Source organism: Hemitrygon akajei, chromosome 6, assembly GCF_048418815.1.
Source record: "Hemitrygon akajei chromosome 6, sHemAka1.3, whole genome shotgun sequence".
Lineage (NCBI taxonomy): Eukaryota > Metazoa > Chordata > Chondrichthyes > Myliobatiformes > Dasyatidae > Hemitrygon > Hemitrygon akajei.
In genome coordinates, this window is record NC_133129.1 from 130,257,954 (window position 1) to 130,270,226 (window position 12,273).

Consider the following 12,273-nt stretch of genomic DNA (forward strand, 5'->3'; position numbering starts at 1 on the left):
TACTCGATGGACTGCGTGCCATAGTTAACAAACAAGAAACAGCCTTACAGGACACCTCTCACTTCCTTGCCGGGGACTTCAATCAGGATAGCTTGAAGAAATATCTGCCCAACTACCATCAGCACATAGTCTGCAGTACCAGAGGACCCAACACATTGGAAAATTGCTACACTACCATCAAGACTGCTTACCATTCTATCCCTCAACCACATTTCGGGGAATCTGACCATCTGGCTGTCCACAAAGGCAAACCCGAAAGAGCAAAGGACTAGAGGTAAGGACAACAAAGAGGTGGTCATGGGTGGCGGAGGCGTGGCTGCTGGTCTGCTTCAAATCGGTGGACTGGGCCACATTCAAGGACTCATCAGGTGACCTGAATGAATACACCATAGTCATCAGGGATTTTGTGAGGACAAGTGATAGATAGATAGATAGATAGATAGATAGATAGATAGATAGATAGATAGATAGATAGATAGATAGATAGATAGATACTTTATTCATCCCCATGGGGAAATTCAACATTTTTTCCAATGTCCCATACACTTGTTTTAGCAAAACTAATTACATAAATTACTCAGTAAAAATATGATATGCATCTAAATCACTCTCTCAAAAAGCATTAATAATAGCTTTTAAAAAGTTCTTAAGTAGTTTACTTAGATACATTAAATAAAATCTTTAACATATCTTACTCCTGGCGGTTGAATTGTAAAGCCTAATGGCATTGGGGAGTATTGACCTCTTCATCCTGTCTGAGGAGCATTGCATCGATAGCAACCTGTCGCTGAAACTGCTTCTCTGTCTCTGGATGGTGCTATGTAGCGGATGTTCAGGGTTTTCCATAATTGACCGTAGCCTACTCAGCGCCCTTCGCTCAGCTACCGATGTTATACTCTCCAGTACTTTGCCCACAACAGAGCCCGCCTTCCTTACCAGCTTATTAAGACGTGAGGCGTCCCTCTTCTTAATGCTGCCTCCCCAACACGCCACCACAAAGAAGAGGGCGCTCTCCACAACTGACCTATAGAACATCTTCAGCATCTCACTACAGACATTGAATGACGCCAACCTTCTAAGGAAGTACAGTCGACTCTGTGCCTTCCTGCACAAGGCATCTGTGTTGGCAGTCCAGTCTAGCTTCTCGTCTAACTGTACTCCCAGATACTTGTAGGTCTTAACCTGCTCCACACATTCTCCATTAATGATCACAGGCTCCATATGAGGCCTAGGTCTCCTAAAGTCCACCACCATCTCCTTGGTCTTGGTGATAGTGAGACGCAGGTAGTTTGAGTTGCACCATATCACAAAGTCCTGTATCAGTTTCCTATACTCCTCCTCCTGTCCATTCCTGACACACCCCACTATGGCCGTGTCATCAGCGAACTTCTGCACATGGCAGGACTCCGAGTTATATTGGAAGTCAGATGTGTACAGGGTGAACAGGACAGGAGAGAGTACGGTTCCCTGTGGCGCTCCTGTGCTGCTGACCACTGTGTCAGACCTACAGTCTCCCAACCGCACATACTGAGGTCTATCTGTCAAGTAGTCCACTATCCAATCCACCATGTGAGAGTCTACTCCCATCTCCGTTAGTTTGTGCCTTAAGATCTTGGGCTGGATGGTGTTAAAGGCACTAGAGAAGTCCCCACACTTCCAACAACTGTCCCCAGATCCGCCCACACCTACATGCCAGGGACAATTTGCAGCCATCAGTTAATCCACCAACTTGTAAATCTCCAAGCTGTGGGAGGAAGCTGGAATACCTGGAGAAAACCCGCAGTCATTGGGAGAACATACATATTCCAGACAGACAGCAGGATTGAACTCAGGTTCACAAGAGCTATGAGACAATGACTCTATTAGCGACACCCCTGGGTTGCCTATAAGTGCAGTCTACTAATATAAATATGGATATATAAATATATACAGAAGATATTATATTAATATCATATAAGTACAAATATTGCAAACAACAACGGGTCTTTGAGAACAATCTCAAACGGGAACAATCCATCTTGTAATAATTTCTCTGAAGGCTCTTCTACATTATATCTGTGATGACTGGAGGCACCCTTGTATGCAAAATGAATTATCATTGAGAGGAAACTATAAATTAGTGATGCAGGCTCTCTTTCTGGCTCAGTGGATAGGGGACTTTGCACAATGTGATCTGAAAGCGCACACCATTAACAGCTCAGGTTTGATCACTGAACTGTGCCAAGTTACATCTTCTCATTCTTCATTCAACACCCGTTAGAAACAGTGTCAATGCAAGTGATTGATTACAGATTACAGGTTATATCCAAAATCCTCTTGACAATTAAATTAACCTTTATCTTCCTTTATCTTCTACAATCCTGGCAGAATTATTTTGCTGTAAATACGCTGAAAATATCATCACCAACATGAACTACATACATCAAATGCATCAATACATTTTGCAATCCGTAACACTGTCCACCAATTCTGCAGTGACTACTGCTGCCATGCTGATACAGTATAGAAGCAATGCATGGGGGGTGAGAGGGTGCTTGGTCACAGTATAATTTCCTAAGGAAAGGGAAAGAAAGGATTTTATAGCCATTGAAATAATTTGCAGTGTCGTTATTTAATGTCAGGAAATGTAGCAGGCAGACTTGCTGAGATTGAAAGCAACCATTTTCGTTTGCTGATCTAAACTGTTGACTAGTCTAAAATGCATGATTTGTCTAATCTGTTGCCAAAACAAGAACTGCTATAAACACACAACAGATCAGGCAGTATCTGCAAAGAGAGAAACGCAGTTAACAATTCAGTACAGAAAAACTTCATCAGAATCAAAGCTGTAAACTGAACTACTTCATGCATATCCAACTGCAAATTAGTCTACGCACAACTCCTAGACATACAGACATAGAACAGGCCCTGCAACCCATCTAGTCCCTGTCAATTTACCTAGTCCCATTGACCTGCAGTCAGACCATAGCCCCCCATTCCTCTCCCATCCATGTAACTATCCAATTTTTTCTTAAATTTTGAAATCAAACCCACATCCACCATTTACGTTGGCAGCTCACTCCACACTCTCACTCTCTGGCTGTAGAAGATCCCCCCATGTTCCCCTTAAAAATGTCACCTCTCACCCTTAACCCATGACTTGTAATTCTGGTCTCACCCAACTTCAGTGGAAAAAGCCTACTTGCATTTAACCCCTCTATACCCTTCATAATTTTGAATATCTCTATGAAATTTCCCCTCATTCTCCTACGATCTAGGGAAAAAAAAGTTCAAACCTATTCAGCCTTTCCCTGTCACTCAGGTTCTCAAGCCCTCGCAACGTCCTTCTAAATTTTCTCTGCACTCTTTCAATTTTATTGATATCTTTCCTGCAGGTAGGTGACCAAAACTGCCCACAATACTCCAGATTAGGTCTCACATGTGTCTTATACAATGTCAACATAGCATCCCAACTCCTGTGCTCAATTCTGAGAATTATGAAGGCTAAAGCTTTCTTAATGACTCTGTGATGCCACTTTCAATGAATTATGGATCTGTATTTCTAGTTCTCTCTGTTCTACCACATGCTTCAGTGACCTACTGCTCACTGTGTAAGGCCTACCCTAACTAGTCCTCCCAAAATGCAACAACTCACACTTATTAAATTTCATCTCAATTTTTTAGACAATTTTTCCAACTGATCCAGATCCCACTGCAAGCTTTAATACTCTTTCTCACTGTCAGCTACACCCCCAATCTTGGTGTCATTAGCAGAATATCAGATTAACCACATTATCAACCAGATTGTTGATATAGATGACAAACAACAATAGACCCAGTACTGATCCCAGCAGCACACCGCTAGTCACAGATCTCCGGACACGAAGGCACCATCTACTACAACCTACTGACTTCTCCCATGAACTCAATATCTCATCCAATTTACTACCTCACCTTGAATGCTAAGTGACTGAACCTTTATGACCAAGCTCCCAAGAGGTACCTTGTCAAAGGCCTTGCTAATGTCCATGTAGACAACATCCACTGCCTTGCCTTCATAAACCTTCCTGGTAACTTCCGCAAAAAATTCTATAACATTAGTTAGACACAACTTGCCATGTACAAAGCTATGTTGACTATCCTTATCCAAATATTTATATATCTGGTTCCTTAGAATACCTTTCAAAAACTTGCCCACTAATGACCTATAAGTTTCTAACTTATTCTTAGAGCCTTTCTTAAACAACAGAACAACAGTAGCTGTCCCTCAATCCTATGCCACCTCACCTGTTGCTAAGGATATCTTAAGTATCTCTGCTATGGCCTCTGCAATTATTGTCCTTGCCTCCCACAAGGTCCAAGAGAACACCTTGTCAGATCCTGGGGATTTATCTCCCTTAATTTGCCTCAAGACATCTAACATCTCCTCCTCTGTAATCTGTATACAGTCCATGGTGCTGCTGCTGTTTTGCTTCACTTCTATGGACTCTGTGTCCATCTTCCAAGCAAATCCAGTAAAAAAAAGATCATTTAAGATCTTCCCCATCTCTTTTGGCTCCATGCATAGATTACCATTCTGATCTTGAAGAGGACCAATTTTGTCCCTTCCTACCCTTTTGCTCTTAATATATCTGCAGAAGCCCTAGGCATTATCCTTCACCTTGTCTGCTAAAGCAACCTCATGTCTTCTTTTAGCCCACCTGATTTCCTTTCTGCCAGAAAACATCCTGCCCTAATCCACACTAGATCTTTTCTGATAGCAGGAAAATTGGCCTTTCTCCATTTCAGAATCTCAACGCAAGGACCAGACCTATCCTTGTCCATAATTATCTGGAAACTAATGGCATTATGGTCACTAGATACAAAGTGTTCTCCTACACAAACTTCTGTCACCTGCCACGTCCCTTTCTCTAAAAGAAGATTTAGTATCTCACTCTCTCTAGTTGGGACTTCTATGTATTGATTAATGAAAACATACTGAACACTATTAACAAACTATATCCCAACCAGCCCTTATCATACAGGAATCTCAGTCAATATGTGGAAAGTTAAAATCACCTATTATTACAAAAGTCTGCAATCTCTCAACAAATGTGTTCTTCTGTACACATCTGACTTCCAATATAACTCGGAGTCCTGCCATGTGCAGAAGTTCGCTGATGACACGGCCATAGTGGGGTGTGTCAGGAATGGACAGGAGGAGGAGTATAGGAAACTGATACAGGACTTTGTGATATGGTGCAACTCAAACTACCTGCGTCTCAATGTCACCAAGACCAAGGAGATGGTGGTGGACTTTAGGAGATCTAGGCCTCATATGGAGCCAGTGATCATTAATGGAGAATGTGTGGAGCAGGTTAAGACCTACAAGTATCTGGGAGTACAGTTGGACGAGAAGCTAGACTGGACTGCCAACACAGATGCCTTGTGCAGGAAGGCACAGAGTCGACTGTACTTCCTTAGAAGGTTGGCGTCATTCAATGTCTGCAGTGAGATGCTGAAGATGTTCTATAGGTCTGTTGTTGAGAGCGCCCTCTTCTTTGTGGTGGCGTGTTGGGGAGGAAGCATTAAGAAGAAGGACGCCTCACGTCTTAATAAGCTGATAAGGAAGGCGGGCTCTGTCGTGGGCAAAGTACTGGTGAGTTTAACATCGGTAGCTGAGCGAAGGGCGCTGAGTAGGCTACGGTCAATTATGGAAAACCCTGAACATCCTCTACATAGCACCATCCAGAGACAGAGAAGCAGTTTCAGCGACAGGTTACTGTCGATGCAATGCTCCTCAGACAGGATGAAGAGGTCAATACTCCCCAATGCCATTAGGCTTTACAATTCAACTGCCAGGACTTAAGAACTTTTTTTTTAAAGCTATTATTAATGCTTTTTGAGTTAGTGATTTAGATGCATATCATATTATTACTGAGTTAAGTATTGTATGTAATGAGTTTTTGCTACAACAAGTGTATGGGACATTGGAAAAAATGTTGAATTTCCCCATGGGGATGAATAAAGTATCTATCTATCTATCTATCTATCTATCTATCTATCTAATATTGTGTGTTCTATAGTATAATCCCATTAACGTGGCCACATCCCTTTCATATTCCTCAGTTCTAGCCATATACCCTCAGTAGATGAGCTCTCTAGTCTGTCCTGTCTGAGCACTGCTGTGACATTTTCCCTGACTAGTGATGCTATGCCTTTCCCTTTAATTCTTCCTGCTCTATCACATCTAAAACAATAGAACACCATCATATTTCCACACACTGATCAATGCCCCAAACTCTTCTGCCTTTCTTATAATATTCCTTGTATTTAAATATACTGTACACAGCTCAGAACATTAATCCCACCATGCTCAACATGTATATAATCTCTCCATATTTCTGTGGTGATAGCATGCTGGTTTGGATGGAATAAATATTTAGGACAGCAAATGGGCTAAGAACAAAAGTGCTGCTTTGTCCTTGATGGCATCAAGGTTCTTGAAAGTTGCTGGGGATATGCTCATCCTGTAAATTGGAGGCACACTTCTGACTTGTGATTTGTAGGTGATAGAAAAGTTTTGACGTGTCTGGAGGTGAGTCACTCACTTGAAGGGCTTCTGATCTCTAATCGGCATGAATATATCTATGGAGAAGGCAAGACAGTGACTATACTTCATTAGGGGTTTGAAAAGATTTGGTATGTCAACAAAATACTCAAAAACTTCTATAGATGTACTGTGGAGAGGGTTCTGACAGGTTGCATCACTGTCTGGTATGGTTGGGTGTGTGGGAGGTGTGCTATTGCATAGGACTGAAAGAAGCTGAGAGGGTCATAAACAGTCAGCTCCATCTTGGGTACTAGTCTACAAAGTATCTAGGATATCTTCAGAGAGCGGTGTCTGAGAAAGGCAGCGTCCATTATTAGGGACACCTACCACCTAGGGCATGCTCTTTTCTCATTGCTACCATCAGGTAGGAGCTACAGAAGCCTGAAGGCACACACTCAGCGATTCAGGAACAGCTTCTTCCCCTCTGCCATCCGATTCCTAAATGGACATTGAACTCTTGAACACTACCTCACCTTTTAAATACATATTATTTCTGTTATTTGCACAATTTTTAATCTATTGAATACTGTATGTGAATACTGTAATTGATTTACTTATTTATTATTATTATTTTAATATTTTTTCTTCTAGATTATGTATTGCATTGAATTGCTCCTGCTAAGTTAACAAATTTCATGACACAGACCAATGATAATAAACCTGATTCTGATTCTGATCTGGTTCTGTTGCATTTCTGGTCAGTGGTAAGCCTTGGGCTGTTACTAATGGAGAACCAGGAGATAACACTGCCACTGAACATCGAAGAAAGGTCTTCAGTCTCTCTTTTGTTGGAGATTGGCATATTTTGTGGAGTGTTCTTTTTTGTTACTTATTAACCCATGCTTGAATATAATCTGTTTTTTTTTTTGCTGGTGGCGTAGTGGCATCAGCGCTGGACTTCGGGGCGAGAGGTCCCGAGTTCGAATCCGGCCGGCTCCCTTGCACACTCTCCATCCATGCCTGGGTTGAGTGTCGAGCTAGCAACTCGACCTCGGGATGGGCTCTGCTAGGTTTCAGATGCCCAAGACACGCCGCACGATGAGCAAAAAGATCGGCGCAAAAAGCTTGTCATAATGGTGCTCTGATGTTAAGGGCGTGAGCACACACACAGACACACACATTTGCTGACCTAAATATTCATTCCATCCCAACCAACAGGCTGTTGCTACAGTAATACCATCTACAAAATGCAGTACAGTTACTCACCTAGAACGCACCTTTCCTTACTAAAATTGCCGGGGAGAGCAGGAATACCACGATAGCAGGCCATGTACCAGTACTATCCTGACATGGAGTAAGTCACCACACCTTCCTCATTGCTGGGTCAAAATAGTGGATTTTGTTGAAAATGATAGAAAATCCTGTATTACTTTGGCTTAGTTCACTTTTGGATGAAAATTGTGTAAATCTAACAATTCAAAAATACCAGAGCCCTTGCAGTTCATGAACCTGTCACAGCTTTGCACATTGTTGAGAAGAGCAGTCTTCTATATTTATGGAGTGTCATTGAGTGAATTAGGCATGGCATTTGGGGGGGGGGATTGAATCAAAGAAAGAAATGGTCGGCACTGCCCAGGTGTTGGACCGTAAGGAGAATCTTAAAGGAGAAGATGGTAAATAACTGCAGGAGCTGTCTGAAGTGGAGTTTACAGAGTGTGAGGCTTAGGCAGTAAAATGTGACCAAAAGGAAAAGGGAAAATCAAGGAAAAGAGGATATTTAATGAGGAGGGTAGTGATATGAGTGGTGTGAGGAGGAGGAGGAGGAGGTGGGTGTTGAGGGGGTGGGGATGTGGGTGGTTTGAGAAGGAGGTGGGTGTTGATGGGTGGTGAAATGGGTCTTACTGTATGTGCAAAATTAGCTGAGCTGACAGTATAGAGGCTAAGTTCACAAAAGAGCTTAGATGATAAACATACGATTCAAGGTGAGATCTCTGAGAATTGGAAGGTCAGAGAATAATATAAAATTTAGGATGCAGGAAGAGGCCAGTCAGCCCATCATGTGTGTTCCATTTGGGAGAAAAAAGCTACACAGTTTAATTTCACCTTCCACAACTGAGTCACAGCTCTTCAAGCATTTGGACAAGTGTTTCTTAAATGTGATACGTCTCTTTATCACAACATCATTCCATGCGTCCAAAACACAGTAAGTAATAACATTTTCTCACCTTCCTCCAATTCTATGCCCTTTAGTTTTTCAAGTGAAGGAGGCCCTTCCTATTTATTTGATATAAACCTTTCATACTTATATACACCTTATTTAAATCCAAAAGAAATCACAGCAGTTTGTCCAATTTTTCCCCATACGGTAGGTACCATTTTATAGTCTCAATGACATAATCGTAGATCTAATCTACACCTTTTGATCTCCAATCACGTCTTTCACACAATGTGCCGCTGTCTGCGTGCAGGTTGCATGCCTTCCCTGTGATAACATGGTTTCTTCAGGGTGCATTACTCTTCTCCAGTATCCCACCATTTCTCTGCTGAACATCAATCACCCACCCATACTGATCCAGACATATCACGAGAGACTGAAAATACTAGAATCTGTAGCAACACTCAAGATGCAGGAGGTACTCAAGAAGTCAGGTAGCATTAATGGAGGGAAATGGACTCCTTAGATGCTGCCTGATACAGTAAGATCCCCATGTATCTTGAGTTACACTAATTCTGTATCTTTTTGGTTTCCTAATTTCCCTCATTCACATGACTCATTGATGGAGTCTGCAGTTACTCTCATAAACTATTGATGTTCCATCAGTCCGAAAATATCTTGATCTAGCATCAGAGAATTTTAAGGCATCACAACTTCGCACCCTACACTTTCAAAGTTCAAAGTTCAAACTAAATTTATTACTAAAGTACATATATGTCACCATACACAATTCTGAGATTCATTTTCTTGCGGGCATACACCGTAATTCCAAGAAACACAACAGAAGCAGTGAAAGACAGGACAAAAAAAAAACAATGTGCAAACAACAAGCTGTGGAAATACAAAATAATAAATAAAGTAATGAACTAATAATGAGGACATGAGATGAAGAGTCCTTGAAAGTGAGTGCATATACATAGGTTGTGGGAACGGTTCACTGATGGGGTGAGTCATTCACATTTTAGCTGAAACAAGTCATGTTGGCTCATGAGGTTACTTGTGCCATTTACATTAACCATAACATTTTCCCTTATCCTAAATGTCAGAGGAGAACTACGTGTCATCCAATTATTAGTTCTATTCTTTATCCCTACTGTATGGATAAAATACCCAGAGAACTTGAATCTTGCTGGCTCTGTTGCGTTCCACGTGAACAGAACATGGGTAAACAGTTTGATTCACCTGTGCTTTTAAGATCATAAATTAGATAAAAAGAGGAAGATGGAAGGAAGGTACTACTCTTAACCCCCCCTCCTTTCTCACTCACATAAAACCAGAATAAAATTAAAATACTGAACGAAATTCTGAGTAATTCAAAGTTCAAAGATCAGAGTAAATTTATTATTAAGCTATGCAAATGTTACCAAGTACAGAACTAACTAGAGATTCATTTTCTTGCAGGTACTTACAGGAAAAATAAAGAAATAGAATAGGATCTATGAAAACCCATACATAAACAAAACGTGATAAATTGTGCAAAAGAGGACAGAATGTTCAAATAAAAAATAATACAGAGAAAATGAGTTTTAAAGGTCTTTTGAAATGGAGTCTGTGTGTCATAGGATCAGTTCTGAGCTGTGGTGAGTGAAGTTATCCATGCTGGTTCAAGAGCCTGATAGTTGTATGGTAGTAACTGTTCTTGAAACATTATGTGGGATCTAAGGCTTCCGTACATTCTGCCCGATAGGAGCATCAAGAAAAGAGCAAGGCCTGGTTAGTGAGTGCCTTTGTGATGGATGCTGCTTTCTTGTACTCAGTGGCTTGGGGGGTGGGGTGGGGGGGTGCTTTACCTGTGATGTTTGTTAAAGTTTTCAGCAAAATGCTGAATCTACACTGACTGCGAAGAAAGTTGACAGCGCTTCTATGTGATAGCATTAACGTGCTAGTCTGAGGACAGATCCTCTGATATGTTAATAATGCCAAGGAATTCTAAGATATTGACCTCTCCACTTCCAATTCCCCTCAAGAGAAATGGCTCACCGACCTCCAGCTTCTTCCTCCTGTAATTCATATTCAGCTCTTCGGTCTTGCTAACACTGAGTGTGAGCTTGGTGTTTTGGCACCACTCGACACCATTTTCAATCTCCCTCCTGTATTCCAATTCAACACCTTCTTCGATTCGGCCAATAACAGTGATGCAATCAGCGGCATTGAACTGTACTTAGCCTCAAAATCATAGGTATAAAATGAGTAATGTCGGCCTCAGAGACTGAGATTACAGGGTCATCGAGGACTGTGGCGACTTGTGAAAGTACCTCCATGTTCTGTCGGTCAAAGTGAGCATAAAAGACATTGAGCTCATCTGGGAGTGAACCCTTGCCGTTATTTACATTGCTTGCTTTTGCTTTGTAGGAGATGATGCCATTGAAGCCCTGCCACAGTTGTTGGGCAAATCTGATTCTGGTTCATCCGTCTGTGATTCAAGTTTAGCCTGGAATTGCCACTTTGCATACCAGAAGATCTTCCTTGTACTCTCCTGGATTGCCAGTCCGAAATGCCACTGAGCCTCAAGAGATTTTGAATCTCTTGTCTCACCCAGGGTTTCTGGCTGGGAAAGACTGAAATGTTTGACAACTTACAGGGGAAATAAGGGGGGGAATGTCATTGCTCCAGAAACCAGCTTAATAGGCTGAAAAGGCCTTCTTCTGTAATATAAGGAGAAATGGAATTTGGAACATAAACTGTAAGGACATCTGATAAATCAGCTGGTACATGGGCAGGTGCTGATGATGGGAGGGTGCTATTGTCAAAGTAAACAGGGAAACAGCTTGCAGCATGATTCGGTAGGTACAACAGTTCTGCTCCTGGTCCTGGTGTGGCATCAGAAGTATGCTGGGTGGATGGCAGCAACGAACCTGTAACTTTGCTATCCCCGATCTCTGTCATCTGTGAGTAGACACTCAAACAGGCCACAAGAAGGTGATCCTTCTGCTGTAACTACTCCCAGGGTTTGCAACATCTCAGACTAACAGGAAAGCATTGACACAGGGTTGTAGACTTAAATGTTGTTATGGAGGTTAAAGGACAATGCACACTAGATGGAGCAAATGGCCGGTTACCACAATGTGACTTACATGTATATCTATGCACATGCTGCAGTCTAGAATAAAGGCAAGAGTAACTTATATTGATATTAATGCTATACTAATACTGTAAAGGAATTTTACACTTTAAATCTCTCTGATCTCTGTGATGGGCTTAAGGTTAGCCATGGATCACTAACTGGAGGACACCATTGCTACTCCTTGTGATCTAGGACACTGTCTAGAGTTGAATAAGGTAGAGCTGAGAAACCAGATAGAAGTGCAGCTTCCAGATATGTATTGTGCTCCAAATATATGAGACGTTTGCTTTGACATTTCACTGAATTGTTCTTTAGGCAATGTGGGTGTCACTACAAGGAATTTATTGTACAATCCCAATTTCTCCTGCAAATCCATTCCTTCGGTCTGGAGGCACATACAGATGTAATAGTTATAGATGAAACTCCATTTCCTAAAGGGTATTAGTGAACGAGTTGGGTTTTTACAACCAGCAGTATTTTCAA